Source organism: Lichenostomus cassidix, chromosome Z (assembly GCF_008360975.1).
Source record: "Lichenostomus cassidix isolate B80296 chromosome Z, HeHo_3.0, whole genome shotgun sequence".
Lineage (NCBI taxonomy): Eukaryota > Metazoa > Chordata > Aves > Passeriformes > Meliphagidae > Lichenostomus > Lichenostomus cassidix.
Genome location: NC_139511.1, coordinates 31,523,686 through 31,545,008, shown reverse-complemented (window position 1 = coordinate 31,545,008; position 21,323 = coordinate 31,523,686). Strand labels below are relative to the sequence as shown.

Here is a 21,323-nt window from a genome sequence, read left to right as displayed (position 1 = left end):
TTGGGGTATTCACATTAGAGCTGGAGATGTAATTTCAGATTATAATGTGCTGTCTGGCACAGGCTGTGTTGCTTCTGCTTTTGTTCATTAGGTTTGTGCCAGGAGTTAAATCTGAAGAACAGGGGAAGAGGCTGAGCAGGACAAACCTTATTTTATTGTCAGTAATAATGAGAATGTTTTAATTCCTTTTTTCTGATTGCTAGCATGAAACAGCAGTTTGTTTGAATGAAGACAGGTGCACTGGAGTTCATAACTTATTTTTTTTGTAATGGAAATAAAAGTAAGCTGTTGCATCTGAGAGTGACCCAATGCCTATTGAAGTAAATCAAATGAGCTGCTATCTCCTCTGAGGGTTTTGTGTCAGGCCCATTGTGAAATACAGATGTACCTGCATAGTTGAAAGTGGCAGAGTTTGTCTTTTAGTACTGGTAATTTCTTCATTTTCTTCAGCCTCTTCAGGGAGCTTTTTGTTGGGCCCTCTTGCCTCAGTTCTTACTAAGTAATTGGGAATATAAACTTTATTTTAGATCTAATGTCTTTAATTTTTAAATCTGTATACAGAGTATTCATCTGTCAGCAGCCACACTTAAATTATTTCTTCCCCCAAGGAATCTCATTTCTCAGTTTGCCATAGAGGGATGTGTTGAGATTAATTTGCAGGCTAATTACAGCCCGTATTGAATAAATAGATCTCCAGACTGTGTTTAAATAACCTTCTGAGTGTACTGATGAGAGACTTCCACTGGTGCTCACCTGGTGTTTGTTTTCCTGCTGACAGAATTATGTAGTTGGGACTGTATTTTGGTGTTTAGTGATCACCTGCTAATGCTAGGGATGTCTGACTCCTCACCCAAATCAAATAGCCGGGCTCAGGATTTTTTGGATGTAAACATAAGGGAGAAGTTCAGTGTTGGTGTCCCACTTTGCTTAAGGCTTTCTGCCCTCTTTTGAGTGCTGCCTTGATGTCTTGGGGCCAGGGGTGGCTCCCAGCCTTGGTTTCTCATCTGGTTTGTCTGAAGATTTGATGAACTGACCCTTGCTTTTTAATTTATCAGTGGAGGGGAGTGGAGTGAGCACAAGTAATTGTGCTACTGTGATCACAGCAGCCATGCTGCCACTAACTGTGCGGTGACAAAGACTTAGCAGAAATTAATTTTGCATTAGTCTCAATAAATTAAATTCTCAGCGCCCTGCTTCAGCACAGCACCAACGTACAAATGGCTTGCTGCTGCATTAGCAGTGTAGCCACTGAGCATCGGTGGGGCTGTGAGCCTCCTGCCTGCATCCTTGCCCAGCTGCCTGGGAGAGGAAGAGCTGTTTCCACAGGGTGGCAGTGTGTCCCTGTGGGAGTGAGGTCCTGAGCACCCACTGGTGAGTAATGCAGACCCGTGGTGAAGCGAGTGGGCTTTCCTGCCTCTGCAGTCTCGCTGTGTTCTCCTCGTGGCCCTGCTGCACCCCTGTATGAAGCTCTGCAGCTCTGCTGAGCCCCGGAGCGAAGCTGAGCACTGGCGGAGGCAAAGGAAGTCCAGGGAAAGCTGAGTGTTCATCCAGGGCTTGTGAAGCTCTGTGCAGCATTTTCTGTGGATCCAGTTCCCAGAGTCAGGGGTGCAAATGTGCATGCTTGCGCTATCCAGGACAGTCAGTTGACATGCATCAGTCAAACATTGCCATCAGTCAGTCCCTTCACCCTTAGTGCTGCTGAGTGCAGACTGTGGCCCTGAGTGTTTTGTCTGGACAGGAAAATAGCACATCAAGGGGCAGACCATATGTGAGGATGGACACACTTCGGTGTGATCAGCCTCAGAAAACTTGGGATATTAGATCAAGTTACTCCTTTCTTTCCACCTCCACGGGGGAGCTATCTCAATGTTTTATTTTTTCCAACAACAAGAACACTTTTGGTAAAAAACCACAAGGCCTTCATGACCTGATTCACAGTGTGTCACTAGTTGTGCTTTGAGAACAGATATTTCACTCTGGTTTGAAAGTAGAAATGAGAAATGTTAATGTGATCTTGCTCACCTTGTGTCTTGCCGTTTGTTCATTTAACATTGAAAAATGTTTTGCTTTTGTACATCCATCTGCACAAAGATTAATTGCCTTTCCATTTTCCTCATTCCTTTAGTCAGATCTGAGGTTGCTTTTAAAGTTAAGACCCATAAAGACAAATATGCCAAACTGTGATTAAAAGCACAGTTCTCCCCATGGGGTCTACTTGCAGTAGTCATGTATTCATCACATATATCTGTGGAAAGGGAAGCAATGGCTAGGATGTCCCTCACTGGAAAGAAAACAAAATCAGTCTGACATTTTGGCAATGTCAAGAACCTCATGACTGCAGTGTAGGAGTGGTTTGTTTCTCACATGCTCATACCAGCTTTAATCTGCTGTGATGATAACGTCTTCACAATGATACCCTAAGGAATTGTATTGTGTGACCATAGGCTTCTTCAGAGTTGGGCTTCACAAGATTTTCTGGAATGAGGAGGAGGTTGGCTTGGAAAGAGCCTGATTTGGCCATACACGCTTGCTTCAATTCCTGTGGGCAGTGTGGCCCCACAAATAAAGTTCTGGTACGGTGCTGGCCACTATGTTTTCCTCTTGTCATCTTGAGACAAGGTTTGTGGAAGTCCACTCCAGGAAGTTGGCAGTAACAAGCCTTTCATATGTAAGGAGAGAAAGTATCTTCTGTGGTCTTCAGAGAGTGTGCAAGAAGGCATCTCTAAGGATCCTTGCTTTTGTTAGGCAGTGTTCTGGGAGGGGCATTCTGTTGTTAGGCTGTGTGCAAAGCACCACCTGTCCTGCATAAGTAAACATCCTCTGCACTTACAGTGTCCAAGACACCTCATTCGTGGAATCAGGGGCATCACCCAACTTCTGACATGGGCTGACTGGTGGCGGTGCTGCCCCATGACATGCACAGTGGATGTGAGGAATGCATACCTGGCTGTGTGTCATTTGGTAGGGGTGGCAGCTCCTCACTGACCCATTGTACTCTCTGAGAACCTCCATCATGCTGAGGGACCTGGGATGCTCTACAGGGGCTTGGCTAGAGTCATCCTGTCAGGGGCTGCTGATGGAGATAAGACATTTGGGTAGGCCTTATCTCCTGCAGAAGCACTATAATGAAGTGACCAAATGAACTTGTAGTTGCTGGTGCTGAACTCTTTTGAAGAACCAGTCCTTAATTTCCTAAACAATCTGAATTCTTGATCAGGATTCCTGGGATATGCAATTTCCTATAGAGGCTGCAAAATAGGGTTTATCTCATGTTGCTGGCAGTTCCCTGCACTTTAATTAAAGGGTTTTTTTTGCCACTGTCTTTCTGCCTTCTCTCTCTCTCCCTCTCTTTTTTTAATTCCCTTTGAAAGCCCTCCAAAGCAAACACTTAATTTAAAGAGAATTATTGGCATCTTAGTTCATCCATTCCAATAATTTCAGGTATTTAGCAGAGAGAAGAGAATGAGCATCAGGTGGCTAACTCGTCCCTGCACACCCTCAGTCCCCACTTTGTGCAGGGGAACTCAAACTAATTGGACTGCTGTGTACACTCTAATTGCTCTCATCAGCAGTCTCTGTACTTCATCCATTTCATGGCTTTTTCACAAAAAATTTTCACAAGAAATTCCCACCTCCGAGGGAAACCTCGGAGGGATGAAGTTGGGGAGGTAAGAGCAGGTGATGGCATGCCGGAATGGTCCCAGGAGGACTGCATTGACTGTTGTGACACCCTGCAGCAGTGGGCAGAGGAGGTAGAGGACCAACTGTCTTTGCTCCACTGAATAAGACAGAGCTCTGCCTCTTTGTTTCTTCCCCAAAATAAAGATTTTCTCTTAAAAATACTTTTGTTGGAAATAGTATTTCTGGGCCATTTCTTATCTGTATGAAATGGAAGATCTGTTACTGAAGGCCCCTTTCAGCTGCTAGGAGACAACAGAGTCTAATCTGGCAGTATAAAAGTCAGGGAATGCAGGATGAAATCATTAATCCTTGTCTTAAATAGCTTTTTTTTAGGTGAATGCATACTTTTCTTTCTTTCTCTGAGTAGCCACAGATCCATAGTGACTGGAGGGAGCACTCGGCTTGTCTTCTCTCCGTCTTTGCTGAGAACCTTCCTGCTGTGATAACTCTTGCTTACTTCAGCTTGGAGTTTTTGGGATGTTGTCATTTGTCCTGTTAAAGAGTAATAACCACTGAAAGCATGCCTGTCCCAAACTGTGAATTGGACCAGCTTACGCTGGTGTGTGTATTGCTTTGTGTCCCTTGAATTACAGAGATTCCTGACACCTCCCTGCCCTGTTGAAATGCAAATATATTTTATTTTTGCATTTCAGGAACTTAACTTCAATGCACATTAAAAGAAAAATCTGTAATCTATATATTTTTCCTCAAGTCAAATAAATCCAGGTATTGAGTTGAAGAAAGTCTCATAATAGCAAAAGCCTAATACCAACTGTGTCTCTGAGCAGGGAAAGCAGAGCTTTAAACAAGGCTTAAAACATAAAAATTTTTAAAGGTGATCCAGGAATAAGGATTGTTCTGCATAGTTTCAGGGTGGTATTAGGGATTACTTATCTTACTAGGAGTCAGCCTGGATTTCAGGATGGACCTGTTTCTGCTTTCACAATCTGCATTTCTTATTTTTGAAATTCATTATTTTTGCTCCTTCAGCCTTTCACCTCTTTATTTTCCAATTGTTATTCAGAAGATCTCACCTAGCCTGCCAGGCTTTTGTGTCAGCAAGGAGTGAAACCCAAGCAGAGTCAGCTAAGAATTTCCATTACTACTGGCTGCAATTATGTGGCTCAATACCAGGCTCATTACGAACATTTGGGGGGTTAATTTTCATCTGTGGAGGCAAGCTCTCTGTAGTGTCTTGTCCCGGTTGATCAGACGAGGGAATTATTTGATGTTTGGCTTCTCCAGCCTGTCAGATAGCCAAGGCTGTCACTTGTCTCCCACTTTAACTGAAATGCATAGGAGCTCCCAAGGATGAATGTCAGTTGTCAAGTGTGGAGGATACAGACTGGTAGTCTCCAGGAGTGATGCACTCTGCCACTTTAAAAGAGGAATTTTGGGCTCTTTTCAGGCTGGGAAATCTCTAATACAATGTCACACATACATTTTGGTCCCTATGACATATTACTCCCACCTCCATGTAGGTAGAAAACAAATTCTGAAAAACATTCTTTGATCTTCCACCCACTGATCTGCTTGAAATTTAAGTTCTGTGCTGCATCTCAAGGGAAGGAGGAGTAGGAATATGATTTATACCATATTTAAAAAAAAAAAAAAAGAAAGAAAAAAAAGAAGAGGAGAGAACATTCCTTATACCAGCTTCAGGATTATTGCTGTATAAATCTTTGGTATTCCTTCCTTCTGTTTGTCACCACACTTTTCAAATAACATTGGACTATTCTCTCTCTGACCCAGTTACACTATTTGCTTTCAAGCAAGAGTGTTAGTCTGCTCCTTAAATTCTGATTTTTTTTTCTCCTTTCGTGTTATGTTAAGTGGAATATTTCGTTTCCTTCCGAGGTCACTCTTTCTTGTATGATTAACTAGTCACAAGATCCTTGTATGAATACTGGCAAATCCAAGGCATCAGTTTTCTTTCCTGTTGACGGGTAGGTTCTGGAAGGTGAAGATAGAAAGGATTTCACCTGCTTTTGGTGCAAGGCAGCTGGACCTGACTCCATAGGGTAGATGGAATTGCGGAGAAAAGGGATGTCAAAGGCTATGTCTGTTTTTCCCCCTTCCATAGTGCAGTACCTACAAGCACAGGTGGCACCCACTTGAAATGTGTGCGGATCTCGGAATGGTCTCAGTTTTCTTTCTCCCCCTCTCTTCTCCCACTTCACCCTCTTCTGCTCCCTCCCTTTCTTTTTGCCCACTTCCTCTCCCCCCACTTCCTTGCCCTCCCCTTCCTTTCCCCCTTTTTGTTTTTGTTGATGTTGTATTTGCTGCTTGAGTCAGAGAGAAGCCTTGGAGGCTGGTTGGTTTGTTTTTTTTTTTCTTTAAAGGTAGATCTCTAGGGGTAGGGTGAGGGGTTTGTTTCTGTGCTGTTGACTCTAAGCATGTTCACTGCAGGGACAGAGGCAGAGGTAGTTTGCAGCTGATCTGAGATAGTTTGTAGGCTTTGCATCAGTTCTTGAATCACTTTCCTGTGGGTTTCCATCACAGCTGTGCAGAATTTTAGGGTTTTGATGCTTTTAGGGATTTGTTCAAAGTGCTGCTGTTTTCTGTAGCTGCATTTGGCAGCTTTAACTTGAGGAACCTGGTGGTCTACATTAGTTGGTGCCTACTACATGGTGCACTTAATTTCTGTGACCTCTGTTGACAGCAGATGATAATTCTTAAAAGGAGGAATTCAAGAAGAGAAACTTTTTCCCTTGGATACTATAGTGCTTTGCCAGGAAGTACAACATCTAGTCCATGAAACAGCTGTTTTCAGGTTTGCTGCAAGGAACATGAAGATGGCTAAAGGCATCTCTTCACTTGCTGTGCTGATCAGGATAACAGCGTGCATGATTTCTTTGCATCCCTATTATTATCCAACAGCTTATTTTCATTAAACCTGTGGTCTCCTTATTGTGGGATCATTCTCAGCAGGGCAGTTACCTTGGGAGTGGTTTCTTTTGGCACAAGATGCGGCATGGATCCCAGAGAGATACAATGCTACCAGGATTGATTTGATCTTCCATTGTAGTTTTGTCACTCTGCGCACTTCTAGGGGCTTATTGGTGTAAAAGGTCAGTTGTTAAGACTTGTGCTGGGACCAGGAGCCTCCAGGTTGCGGATGTGCTTTTAGCCTGCTTCTCATGTAACCTAAAAGAGATATAGTTCAGTTGCCCTCATGCAGTAATCCATCATTCTTCCACCATTCCTGCTAGTATTCCTGTTGACCTGGTTGCTTATGCATGTAGAAATGAAGTGGTTTCTGTAGTATTTCTGCTGTTCACAGGAGACATTTAGATTTAATCTTGATTGTCAGCTCCCCCTAGTCAGCAGACCTCAGAAATAATTATCTTAATATTACAGGAATGTTACTGTTGATCAGTTCTAAGCTCTAGTTCTGTAGCCATTGTGTATCAGTAGTTTATCCATCAAAATTAACTTTGCCCTTCCTTTCCATTTTGAGGAGAAGAAAAAGCAAGATTAGGAAAGAAGGAAAGATGAAGGAAGAAGGGACGATTTAATGTTTTGTATTTAACAAACAGTATTTAGTGGAAGTATTAAATAGTTTTACCTTTCCATTCTACACAAACATGTTACTAGCTTTTGAGGGTATATTTTAAGTAATTGATATGCACGTTTATGTATTTTTTCAGCTTTTGTTTTTTGTATTTGTCATTGATGTCAGACTTAAGTGATGTTAATGGATTCTTGTGACTTTGTTTGAGGACGTTGTAGTTCTTCAGATACAGTAATGGGGTCCTTAGGTTTGTACCTCAAAAGCCGATACTGAATTTTACTTTGAATTCTGCAGTTTTTCTTTTTGTGTTGTTGATTCGGTGAATGACATTAGGAGGGCCAAGCAAGGACTGAGTACGTTTTGCCTCTCAGGGAAACTTGACTGGTGGGAGGAACAGATGGGAAGGAGCTTACTTCAGGGTAAGTTGGAACAGCTGCCCATTTTCCTTTATGGGTGATGGGGTCTGACATAGTGCCTTGTGACAAGAGTAGAGCTTTTGTGTGCCTTTAAAAGGATGAGATGGAAGGAATAATACAGATTCTCATTTTCTGCTCCTGCATCTGTTTTGAAAATTTAAAATTTTCCTGCTGGTTTATGGTTTGTTCCTTAGAGGAGCTGGTAGGGAAGGTCCATAGAGAGGGTTACAATCCTTTTGCTCACCCTGGTGACTAAATGAATATTTACATTCTACTCCTTTCCTGCCACCTCTTTGCTGAACAAGAGGAAGATCATGAATTCTTGACACATGTGGGGGTCCCCTGGGTGTGGTCAGCTTTGATTTTTCTGATACTGCAGGCTATTTCAGCCCCTCTTTAAAAACATCCCTTCTATCCCTGTATTTATTTTAACAAACCCACTTCTCCCTCAGAAATCCCTGTTGCTCAGTTACAGACATAAATCAATCATGTGTGCATACTAATTTCTAAAATGGTGGGTCTTCTCTAATGTCGAAGAATGGTCTTTCCCCAGAATACAATTAGTGTGTACACAGAATACTGGCTCAGTCAGGAGTACAAGATTGTATTATCACTTGCTGATGAAAATCAGAGACACCGATGAAATCTAAACTGAATCCCCAATGTGAACACATTTAAGGCTTCAAATGCATGATTTCAGGAGGCTCTCTCTTTGGGAGAGTGTGAGCTGAGCAGTGTTTTCCATATTCAGTGGAAAAAAAAGAAAAAAGAACATCCTGTCATCTTTGGAGTTTTGGACTGCTGCAAAAACAGACTGTTTCCTTTTTTAAGTAAGGTTCCTGTCCTACCTGAGGATCTGCTAACTTCAGCTCAGAGAATGCTAAGTGAACTGCTGCAATTAGGCAGCAGTGATGGTGCTGTGCTGTGGGCAACAGAACAGAAATATTGCTTTCATTCAGTCTAGCTTGTGTTTAATAATAAAATTGCTCTGCGTAATTGACACTGGCCTAGGTCTGTGTGTGATATTTAGGGAATATAATTATTTCAGATGTGTTGAGGGTGCTTGGGGAGTTGGCTTTATAAATCTGAGAGCAAGAATAATCTGCTAGGCAGGGGGCTGCTAGGGTAGAGAGTGATTTGTGGCCATTTACGTAGCACCTGTCAGGACCTGCTGCTTAGCTCATCTGGAGCAGTTTGACTGCAGTGCAAATTTCCTCTAAGAAGAGATTTTCTTTGAAAAGCTTCTCCTCAAGCAGTGGATAATTTCACATAGGTTAAGTAATATAAAACCTTTTTTTGGAAAGTGGCAGAAGTAACTTAGAGCGTGCTTATTGCCAGAAAAAAAGGTTCCTTTCAGTTATCCTCTAGCAATGACAGATTTGAGTAAAAAAGGGTCACATTTGGAATTTGTTCTTTACGTGTGACGTAGGGATGGACTTGCTAGATCTGACTGTTGTGGAAATGAAAATGTATTTTTCTTATTGGCCAGAAGGGAAGAAATCTGTGTCTCAGGCAGGACAGAGGAAGAACCTATAAGGAATTAGAAGTGTCTCACCCGAGGGACAGTTTTTGGGTTGATATTGCATTACCTGTTCCCTGTTCCACTGAGTGCTGTCCTTCAGCATGGCCCACACCTATTGCAATAAGTGGGAAGGACCTGCACCTGTAGCATCCTTGGGGCAACATGAGCAAAGGGTTAGTGCTATCAGAAAGGCTGCTGCATGCTGGGGAGACAGCAGCATCTTTTATGAGCAAAAATGCATCTGGGACTATCATGTGGCCATCTAGCCATTTGCCCAGTAAGGATGTAACTCCCTGATTGCAAAAGACTGGGAAGAGGTCACCAGGGGAAAACTCCACTCAGTTTATTTGCACCTAACCTACCCCTGGGTGCTGTTGAGCACATGACATAGGGTGAGCAAACTCTCACTTTGCCTTCGCATTGCTTGGCAGACACAGAATGGGACTCAGATGTGAATGGATACTGGAGCCTCTTTACCCAGCTTTTGGCTGCCTGATGAATCTCAGTACAGGACATTTACCTCAGCATGGCAGAGCAGCAGTGCCTCATCTCTGCGCTCACAGACTTGCTCCCTGTGTGTCATGGTGCAAATGGGATGAGAGGCTCTCGTGCCCCCCAGACCCCAACACCACTGCTGCTGTCCTTGCCCTGCCTAGTGATACGGTGGTACAGGGCAGGTTGCCGAACCTGGTGTTAGCCTGCTGCAAGGTCCCCTTGCCGCAGAGTCTTCCAGCTCCTCGTGCTCCCCTGGCACAAACTGGTTGCCTTTTCTGGGTTTGGGACAATGTCCCCATTGTCCACTTTAGCCTAGCTGCTCACACCAGCTGCTCCACCTGCCCAGTGTGTGTCGGCAGCTGTCACAGTCCTGTGCTGAGCAGAGTAGAGCGGAGCAATCTCTCTCTCTCTCTCACATTGGAGCACGTTGCCATGGCAATGCACAGTCTGCTGCACTCTGGGTCTCCAGGAGCCAGAAATGATGGTGCTTTTGCAACATTGAGGTAAACATCTTTCTTTTCCCTATGTAGCGCATCCACCCCTCAGTAAGAGTGTCAGCTCCTATTGGCATGAGCCTCTCCCCTCACCCCCTGCACGGGGGAGAGGGGCTCTGGGCACCACGAGCATGCCTGGCCTCCGGAGCCAGGATCCTGTGAGTTGGAGTGGTGCCTCCGGCAGTGGCAATGGCCCTCCCATCACTAGGCTGTATGCGTTTGCCACAAGGGAGAAACATGGTGTCGCCTGGGAGCTGCATCGCTTGTGGGGTCAGCCACTGGAGCATGCAGTGGGTGGGTGGAGGGGTATGGCTGCAGCTCTCCTGGATGCCAAGTGGGGAGATGAGTCCCCAGCTGCTTGTTCACAGCTCTGCCAATGGTTTGCACTGATCGCTTTGGAAAAGTCATCTGTTTTCCCCTAAGCCCCTTTTAGAGTGTGAAAGAGGTCTTACTTTCACTTGCACCCTGGGAAGGCACCCTGAGGATTCTGGCTAATGAGTGCAAAGACTTAGAGTGGTGGAAATTTGCTGATTTATCTCTCTGGGGCATGCCAGTACTTCATTATGGTACTGGGGGTTTTCACTATTTTCTCCGGTGCTTTGGGAATCCATCAGTATTTCTCACATCCAGAAGCCTGTAGCTGGCAAGTGATTGAAGACTCTTTTTACAGTGTTCTTTATTATTGCAGGCAGTAATGAGCATGACAGGCTGTTGCAGGCAGGGAAGTGTGGCCGCGTGAACTGAAAATGAATATCTTGCTTGATCTGCTGGCATTTGTTCCAGCATCTTTCTCTCCACCTCTCTCCCTCTCACTGTTGGTGTGTGTATGAAGGGGGAGTTGATGCTGGAGAGAGGAGTGGAGCAGAGCAGGGGAGGAGTTTCTATCAGCCTCTTCTTTTTCTTTTTTTTCTCCTGTCCAGTGACGTGAGCAATGCCTGGAACAATCAGGCTGGCTCCAAACAGTGTGCCTGAAGATGCTGGAGAAAACAGCCTAGTGTGCTTTAAGCAAACACTGATTGCTTGAGCCTGGGCTCTCCAGACGTAACCTTTTTCAGTTCCTCTGCAGGGGATTGGGAAGTTCCATTAGCTTTCTTCTTTCCCATCCCATACACTCACTTTCAGAAATGATTGGAGTTAACAGTGTTCAGAGCACCAGCAAAGTCCGGGTGAGAGCCACAGGTTCGGTGAAATACTCCCGAGAAGAATCTCTCTGGCGGCAGTCCCATCGGTCAAAATCTATGAAAATCTCCAACTCCTCTGAGTTTTCTACTAAAGAAAGCAAGGTAAATAACTAAATATTATTTAAGTGTTTTGCTTGGTTAGGCATGGGGTTAGTGTTGTGAAAACGTTATGCTTTGCAGGATTTAAGAGCTCTGGATGATCTGCAGTGATCACAGAATTGCTGTCAGGTCAGGAAAAAAAAATCTCTGCATTTGAGGAGAGACCTGAAGGTGAAAGAGCTCTGGTGTTATAGTGATTGGGGCTTAGTTGAATGCCCTTTCACTGAGCTTGTTGCAATAGTAAACAGGGAAAACTTGCTAGTGACAATGTTAATTGGAGCTCTGCTCTTGGGAAAGGTGCCAGAGTTGGCAGGTGATGTCCTTGGGATTATCCGTGTAATGGGAATTGTTCTCTGTAGAAAAATAGTTTTTCCTCCTTATCTGCCTCTCTGTGGTTTAGTAGGTGTGGGTGATAGGTGATTGTCTCACGTGCATGCATGATTAAATATTGCTGTCAATATTTATTAGGAAGGCATTGCTTGTACATTTATAGGAATATGTTAGTGTATTGTAGTGGCTGGTAGCATAGGCAATGCCCAGCTGCTAAAGTGACTGTGTGCAGCGTCTCCTCATGCAGCCCAGCCCAATTATTCAATTCCTAAGCAAACAACCCCCACTCCATGCAGCAAGTCTTTTTTTTTCCCTCATCCCTTTTTCCCACACAATGATTGAGAGGCACCCAGGAACTCCTGGCAAGCGGTTTAATAGCCATCTCCCTCCCAAAGGTGCTACATGTCTCTAAGGGTTGGATGAACTTTATGCAGTGACCAAATGTGCCTTCAATTTCATTTTTATTGCTGGTTGATTGTGCCCATGGGATTACAGTGTGTAACCACTTGCAAAGGTGCGTTGAATCAGGGTGAAATATTTCAAAGCATCAGCCAAGCATTTAACCATGTCTTGTGTCCGTGTGCATGCAAGCAGGCATATGCAGGGATCTTCCTGTGCTGTCTCTTCGCTAAATCTCCTATCTATTCTGAGAGAAACCTCCCCTGCTATGGTGAAAAGATCCCAGTGCTGCACAGTAGTTCCTAGCAGAGCACCCTCTGCTAGCTTACAGGTTGTATGGCATTTCAGAGTCTGAGCTGTGTAACTTAGATCACAAAGTACTGCAAACAGAAATAAATATCTTTTTCAGTTCAATTTAATGAGCCTCTGTTTTCAGGACCTTATTAACCATATCTAAGAAACAGTGTTTTGCTGAGTTGGGGCAGAGAAATAGCACAGCCATCATTCTCAGGCTGTTGCTGATGCAGTATGTGCTTCTCCAACAAATATCGAAGTAAAGGTTGCATCTTGCAGATGCTCTGGGACCTTGCTGTTGTGATCACTTTCACCTTAAGCATGGGAATAATTGCACAGTATTCGGTGGGAAGATTTATGCATGAAAACTCTCCTGCATATGGTAAAAACTCGAGCCTTTTGACATTGGGTGAATTACTTAATCTCTATGCCTTCCTTCTCCCAGGCTTTGTGTCCACTGTGTATGCATGATGTAGTGTCCTCAGGGCAGGGACTGTCTCCCAGGGATGGTGTCTGACACAGTTAGTTAACTACTGCAGTAATGAAAGCTCTGTGTTCATTCCTCTGGGGAATTCTTATTTCTGCCTTCTGAGTGCAGTAGATTGTTATTTGAGAGATACCCACTTCTCTTCTTGCCTTTCTTAATAAGTTGGGAAGAACATTGCAGCTTTGTATCAATTTGCTGTGCAGCTTCTTTATTTTGTAAAAAAGGTTTTTGTATTTGTGGTGCATCTAAGATGTGTAAACGCTGTGTTATGTAGGGCTGAGAAGATCCCTGCATTCCCTCCAGTGATGCCCTCTTGTTTGATAAGATGACAAGTGGCTCTGCCAGTGATTGGTCTAGTGACTTTGGACAGCCCTTTTCTTTCCATCTCTCTCTTCCCCCTTCAGATCTTTGTCTGCCCATTTATTTTGCTCAGACGTCACTGATTTAGAGAACTGATGTATAATTGAGCTGTGGCGCTTTGATGCTGTTGTGTTGGTGGAAGAGCCTGGAGGTTGTTAATACGTAGTGTGGCAAAGGAGGTCTTTTTATCGGTGTAACTCTGCATATGTGTTCGTGCATCACTTCTCAGGAAATGTCTTCAGTTCTAGGCTAGGCTTTTCTGGACACTGATGCCATGTAGATTTATCAGTCTCAAGTAAGCTTTGGTTTTGTAGACTTGTCCTCTCTGTATTTCTGTGGGTGTGTTTCCCTCTTCATGTCTGGACTGCCTTGTACTTTATCTGCTCCCCATATAAACTGATTGCAATGCTCAAGACCTGTTTCTGTGACTGCTTCATCTGACTTTAGACAGGGGACAGGTTTAAACCATTTATGCCTCAGAAACATACTCCTCTTCCTTTACATGACTCAGCCTATTTTGCAAAGCTAGAGATTATTATGTATCCTCATGCTTTAGTTAGTATGAGCAAAGCGCCAATATGGTGCCTGCAGTTGATGTTTGCCAGTGTCAGGGAAGCTAGGTAGCCCAAGTACCTATCATCTCCTTGACACACACCAGGTAGTGCCTCTGCGTGTATACAGGCTTCATGAGGGTGATGCATCCTGGGTGTGTATTATAGGCACGTACCGCAGCCTCGGGCCAGCAGGAGAACCTGTGAAAAGGATACTGTGAATTATGTACTATTGTTCTCTGGAGAGCAGGCTCAAGTCCAGACTGCATGCCAGGTGAGTCAAAGGACTGTAGGATCATCCGTGTGACCCAGTGTGCTCAGTAGTCTTTTCTCCTGGCAGACTCTTTTTCTGCAGCCAGGGACTGAATTGCCAAGAACTTGTGCCTGTCCTGCCTGCAAATGCACAGGGCCAATAAAACAGTTTGAAATAGGTTGTGTAGGTGCTCTACTATCAAGAAACACTTCTCTAGCCTTTTCTCTATCTAGCTGTAATAATTCAGTATGCTGCCTTTACAATAACACTGATGAAACACTTCAAGTACGGAACAAATCTTTTCAAGCAACCCCTGTGTATCAGTTTTACAGAAGCCACATTTCTTGTGTTGCATTAATTTCTTGGCTCTCAGGATCCACAGCTAACTATCCTTCTCTGTTGCATGATGATATATCTGGCACAATCTTTCTTTCCTTTTTTTTCTTTCTCCCCCTCCCCCTCCTTCTCCATACAAACCAGATTTTTAACAGAGGAGTTTCTCTCCGAAATGTTCTCCTCCAGTTGGTGACGCACTTGAAATTCCCTGGGTGAAATGATCTCCTTTCCTTCCCCTTAAAACATTCCTATCAACCCTATCTCCTCCTACACCAAAACAACATTCATCGGTTCCATATGCTGCTGAACAGCTCTGTGCCGTTTTATGAATAATGTATGCTGGCTTGTTAGAAGAACGTTTGTTGTACAAACCAGTGGAATTTAAAATTGAGAGCAATGTCAGCAGACATGCCATGCCTTGCACTAATGCAGAGGCTTCTTGGGGTACTATTCTGGCATCCTTGCTGCACCCTCATCAGAAGAGGGGAGAATGCGTGAGAAATCAGGGCATGTGGGCTTTGAATCTGGCAAGGAGCTACAGGCACTCAGTGATCAGAACCCTTATCCTTGCCTTGCCAGGTGTTACAGATCTGTGCATGAGGACAGGAGAAAATGTCAAGATCTGGGTTTTGGGGGAGGGTGGCAAATAGCAGGTGGTGAAGTCGTATAGATCTGTATTTTCTGGGGGAGGCCCAGCCTTCAGGTAGCCACCTAAACAGCATGCCAGGAGGGGTATACAGCAGTGTGTTGCACCCCATCCAAAGCTGGCTGAAGGCAATGACTCAGAGCTATGCCCTGGTCCAAAGGATGTGCACATTAACATCAATTAGGACTCAAGGCAGACACCTGTGATGACTAGTATCAGTTGCCTCTGTAACCTAGTTTACTTTTGTAGGGTTCTGCTACTTCAGTTGTTTTTCCTTCCTCCAATAAAACATGTATGGCAGGAGTCAGAGCTGATGCCTGGCTGAGTGCTCTGCTCCAAAGGGCAAAGCCAATGGACAGGTACTGGGTGTCTGGGGCAGATACTGAGCTTCTGACTGCAAAGATTGAGCACATCTTTGCCCAGAGGGGTGTCTGGGGCTTCCTTGCTGCTTGGGATCAGCCATACCTTTGTCAGCTGGAGGTGAAGAAGAATTGTATCCAGGCAGGGCTGCTTCTGGCAGTGGCAGCAGGGAAGTGTGTGCACTTGGCTCAGAGCACAAGTGGAAACCTGTCCTGGGGGCATCAAAAGCCACCCAGGCTATTCTCTGTCGTGATCAGATGATCATTCCCCCAACGACTCCAAAAGTCAAGGAGAAACTGCATGCAAGCAAAGACCATGGGTGACAAGAACTGGTGAAGACAGTATGGGTCATCCCTGCTGTCACTGTGAACTTAGTTTCAGTTTTGCCTATTTACCTGCTCATGGCAGGTGTTTCTGGCTCCTCTTTCATGCATAGAGCAGGTGTAAAAAACATGTGTGGTATATTCCTTTCCCTCTTGGCAGGCTTTTCTGCATGGGCTATTGTGTACAGAAAGTCAATAGTTTGTTTCAGAGCCAGCCCTATGTTACCTTCCAAGGCGAGGACATGTACAGTGCTCTGGGATATCTTCAAGCATCTTGCACCCGGCTGGCCAGGTTTTGGGGGCCCTGTGCATACTTGTTATTTAGATGATTTACCAAGATCAGTGTCTGGGTAATTTGCTACGTCTTTGTCCCTGTGTACACACCTGGTTGTGCCTTTCTTTTGTCCACTGCTTCTGCATGCAGAGGCTGAGTCACAGCATCACTGGCAGCCAGCAGATGACAAAATCAGCCTGTTCAAATGGGTTCAGTGGTTCATGCATGTGACAAGATTTTGAGGAAGGCGAGGATGGTGAATGACCTTTTCTTTCTTGGCAGCTTTGTAAAATAAACAGGAATTTTCAGAAGCATTCTCTCCATAGTTTTGCTTTTCTTTCCAATTGGAATAAAAGTACCAACTAGCTTGTGAAAATCTGGGGTTTTTGTGGACCTGCTTGCTTACCAAAGGGAAAATGGGGGTGGAATTTAGCAGTTTTTAAAAGAGTTACAGCCTTCCATTTAAAAAGGAAAATGTTACTTCCCTAGTTTATTAACAAATACAAACAAATCCCACAAACACATAAAAAAATCTCTGTTTTTTACACTGCAGTCTTCTAAGGGACAAATTGGATCTGTAGGAAACAGCATTGGAATTAAAACAAGGAAGGTGCCTAGGATTTTGCCTATTGTTCTGCTTTATTCAGCAGTCAATTTCTTTTATTTTGCCTTCTGCACTTGTTTCTTCAAGGAGCTTACATCAGTGCTGGGCCTGAGGTGTGGTAAGAACTAGAGATCAACACTTATCAGAAAGGGGAAAGCTGTAAGCTATAGAGGAGTAGGACTTTGTGTTCTGGGTAATAGGGGTAAAAAGTCAAAGCACTGAAGTCAGACACTGCTAAGTGGTTGATATCTGGGGATTTGGATCCTGCCTACAGTAGCATTGGGTAACAAAAGCGATGGAAAGTGTTTCCCCTTTCTGAGTGGTATTGGTCCAGCTTGGAAGATGAGACCCATGCAACATTCATTCTATCATTCACTGCTGTGGTCCAGCCTCCTGTTTTCTGGCTTACATAGCAAATTTGCCAAACACTTCCCAGGTTAGCAGGTAGGAAGTAGTGATTGTTGCCAATATGTAAGAGTGCTTCAAATGAGAGCTTTTTTCTTTTTTTTTTTCATTTCCCAGAGAGAAAATACGAGTTAATAAAACCTCTCCTTGCAGCTAGCTGAGTACAATGAAAGTCATGACCATGCCATAATCTCTGATGAGCTTTGTTGCAATTTAGTGAAGCATTTAAGTGCTTGTCTCTAAGTTTGTTTGATTTAGTCATACTCTGGAGAAATGTCTGTTGAAAAGACCTGCTGTCTGAATCAGGGCCTTGGGGAACAGCCATGAAATAAATCAGCAGGTGCAGTGCTGTACACGTATGCTACTGATTGCAAAACATGACAGGAGAACATTTTACTTCTCTGGAACATATGAGAGCCCAGTAGACATCAGGAAAATTTTAAAGTGTAAATTGTTTTGGAGAAGGGACATAAAGCAGCTCTGAAAGGCTGGTGAGTCCAGCAGCAAATGTGCAGCCTGTCAGCAGTCTCTGCCAGAGAGGTAGGTTGGGGGACAGGCATGAGAACTCATGCCCGTAGACACATGGAGCATGGCCATATATACAGCTGCCCAGGCTGTGGATACTCTCTACAGTTTTCTTTCTGTTTTGTAAGTACCAGAGACTTTCTGACAGGCTCTGTTTGATGCTCTTTGGGGGACACCGTGTCCTTGGTCAGATGTGTGCCATATGACTGGCTTGGTGTCTGTTACTCCCTAAAGAAGGAAGATGACCCATTAGTAAAGATTGGGACAAACATATCTCTCTTTTCACAAGGCAAAAGCCTGGGGCATTTGTCGTGCCTGCACCAATCTGGACTGCTGCTTTTGTGTGTTCTGCTCTTTGGCTGCAGTGATCTCTAGAGATGTGCTTAGCAGTGAAAACTTATAAAAACCTGCACAGGGCAGGTGTTAATTTTCAGAGGTTTTGACCCAATCTTGTAGGCATTTGGGCCAGAGAGCAACAAACATGTTTCCCCAAGCCAGGTTTTTGCTGTTTCAATAACTCATTCAGCCAGATGAAGAAAAAAATACTATTTCTGACAAAATGGGGAGGCAACTGGGGAAAGAATGCAGCCTCTTTGCTTTGTATTTGGAAGTAATTTTCTGGCTCAAAATGTTAGAGAATATGGGAAAGAATGCAGCCTCTTTGCTTTGTTTTTGGAAGTAATTTTCTGGCTCAAAATGTTAGAGAATACTTTAGTCATAGCAGGAAGAAAAGTACAAGTCAAGGAATAAGATGGGGACTTTGGCCAAATCATTAGAAACCTAGTGGCTTCTAATAAGAAGTGCTCAGTGACCCCAGGAACCATTATCAGCACTGCTTTGTGTAGAATAATGGAGTTGTGTCTAATTCTGCTGAACTGATAGGAGAAATGCTACCTCTTTTTTATGCTTTCTTTTTGCAGAGTGGTCTTAAAATTTCTTGATAGCTTTCACCTGAAAATTGGGTAAGCGCCTAAGAATTGCCAGAAATACCCTTCCCTCCACCTTTAGCTGGTTGCCTTTGGTTCAGAGCTCCTTGTACAACTTCAGAGAAAATAGGTTATATAGAAATAGTGAAAATTCCAGACTTGGAAATATTTAATCATATTGTTGTGAATGGGGCAGTGAAGTCCAGTTAGTGGTGAGGACCTCTCTTTGCTAGCTCAATGTAAGTAGGATGACACATGATTATTCCTGGTGTTCATATCTGTTGTATTGCTCTGAGAAATGTACTTTTCTGTAACACTGTGACTAAAAGTTGCTGCCTGTGTAGCATCAGCATGAGGTGAGTTGGACTAATATGTTTGGCCTGGTTGATTGTGGTTCAGTTAAGCCAGATTTCCACAGAGCCGAATATTAAGGATCTTCAAATAAGACTTCCAGATTCAGAAAGGAGCCAGTGGATGACAGGATGAAGAGTGGGATATGCTCATGGTATTGCTCATGTGAATTCAGCTGTGGCATATGCACAAGACTAATTTCAGCTCTTCGGTTTCCAAATTATTTTTGGTTTAGGTCAGCATTAAGGCTATCTAAATGTTACTGTTTCTGTTAAGCATGTCATAGCTATTATAGTAGGTGATTTTCAGGCTTGTTCATACTTGATGTGCTACTTTTTGCTAATCACGTGCATCAACAGTTCTTCTACACATTAACATATTTTGAGGCTGTGTAGGAGTTATGTGCCAGAGGGAGTAAATCTAGCTATGTATATAAGGTGAATTACAAATGTGGATTATACGTGTGAGAATCGGGGACATTCCATACCAAAATACTTCACTTGAGTCAAGTGACCTGTTTGAAGAACTCCATTAGCTTGTAGTAATACCAGAGGTTTAACCATTGTATACATTAGCTACTGAAGGGATGAAATGAGACATACTTACCCAACAGATGGATGTACTTGCTCTCAAAAAAAAATAAATCCATCCCACCTGTCTGACACTCACCCAGGCTTAAGTCAGTCTTCAGACCCTTTTCTTTGCAGGCTTGTATCCACAACAGAACTGTTACCTTTGGTGTCAAACCTACTAGCACCTTTCCTATGAATTGAAAGAGGAATAGTGTTAGTGAGCAGCAGTCCAAAATCTTCAAGCACAGGACTTGGTTAACTTTCATTTTTTGTTTTGCACTTAGAAGCTGAACATGTTGATGTTTAGGTGTGTGACTGGGAAAGCATTCAGGTATCTGATAGCTATTCTGGCAAATTTTCACTGGTAAGCCCATGTGGTGAAATCTTGGCCCCATTGAAGTCACTGATAAAAATGTCAGGAATTAAACTGAACCTTGAATTTCAAGGCCATAGTCTTGTAGCTTTTGTAAACTGTAAGTAAAGTTCAGGTTCATGACCACCGAAGGAGCTGGAATGTACCCAAGTCTGTGGGATCCTATGAGATGAACCCCGAGTCCCGAGGGAATTGGCTGATGCAGTTGCCAAGCCACTCGCCATGGTACTTGTAAAGTCATGGCACTCATTAATTCATCCTTGGGTTGGTGAAGTCCCAGGTGGCTGGAAGATGGGAAACGTTGTCCCTGTCTTTTAAAAGGGTACAAAGAAGGATGCTGAGAACTACCAACATAAGCCTCACCTCTCTGCCTGAGAATTTAATGGAACAGATTCTCTTGGAAGCTGTGCTAAGGCACATGGAGGACAAGGAGGTGATTCTAGACAGCCAGCGCAGCTTCACCGAAGGCAAGTCCTGCCTAACCAGCCCAGTGGCCTTGAATGATGGAGTGACTCCATCAGAGAACAAGGGGAGGGTTACAGATGTCATTTATCTGGACTTCTGTAAAGCCTTTGACATAGTTCACCCCAACATCCATATCTCTAAATTGGAGAGCAGTGGATTTGACTGGTGAACTGTTAAGTGGATGAAAAATTGGTTGGATGATCACATCCAGAGGATAGTGGTCAATGGCTCAGTGTCCTGATGGATATCAGTGACAAGTGGTGTACCTCAGGGGTCAATATAGGGACCAGTGTTATTTAATATCTTCATTAATGACACAGACAAAGGGATTGAGTGCACCCTCAGCAAATATGCAGATGTCACCAAGCTGAAGGATGGGATGCCATCCAGAGGGACCTGGAAAAGCTCAAGAAGTGTGTCCACGGCAATCTCATGAGGTTTAACATGACCAAGTGCAAGGTGCTGCACCTGGGTCAGAGCGATCCCTGGGTTCAATCCAGGCTGGGAGATGAAGGGATCGAGAGCAGCCCTGCCCAGAAGGGCTTGGGGATGCTGAGAGAGGAGAGGCTGGATATGACCTGGCCATGTGCACTCACAGCCCAGAAAGCCAGTTGTATGCTGGGCTACATTCAAAACCGTGTGGCTGGGCTGCATCCAAAGCAGGGCAAGGGAGGGTATTCTACCACTCTGCTCTGCTCTGCTCTGGTGAGACCCACCTGGAACACTGCATCCAGCTCTGGGGTTCCAGCACAGGAAGGCTAGTGACCTCTTGGAGTGAGTCCAGAGTAGGGGGACACCAAGATGATTAGGTGGATGGACCACATTTCCTATGAAGACAGGCTGAGAGAATTTGGATTGTTCAGCCTGAAAAAGAGAAGGCTTAAGGATGACCTAATTGCAGCCTTCCAGTACCTTAAGGCAGCTTACAAGTAGTTTTTAGCAAGTGCATGTTGTGAAAGGACCAGGGGCAATAGCTTCAAACTGAAAGAGAATAGGTTTAGACTATATGTTAGGAAGAAATTCTTTACTGTGAGTGTGATGTGGCACTGGACCAGATTGCCCAGAGAAGTTAGGGATGCCCATCCCT

General features: G+C 44.1%; 1 protein-coding gene across 2 annotated transcripts in view; it reads left to right on the top strand.

Annotated features, from left to right (window-relative positions):
• The window catches only part of PSD3 (pleckstrin and Sec7 domain containing 3), a 115,573-nt gene that overhangs the window by 54,715 nt on the left and 39,535 nt on the right, over window positions 1-21,323 (top strand). The gene's annotated exons all lie outside the window — the stretch shown is intronic.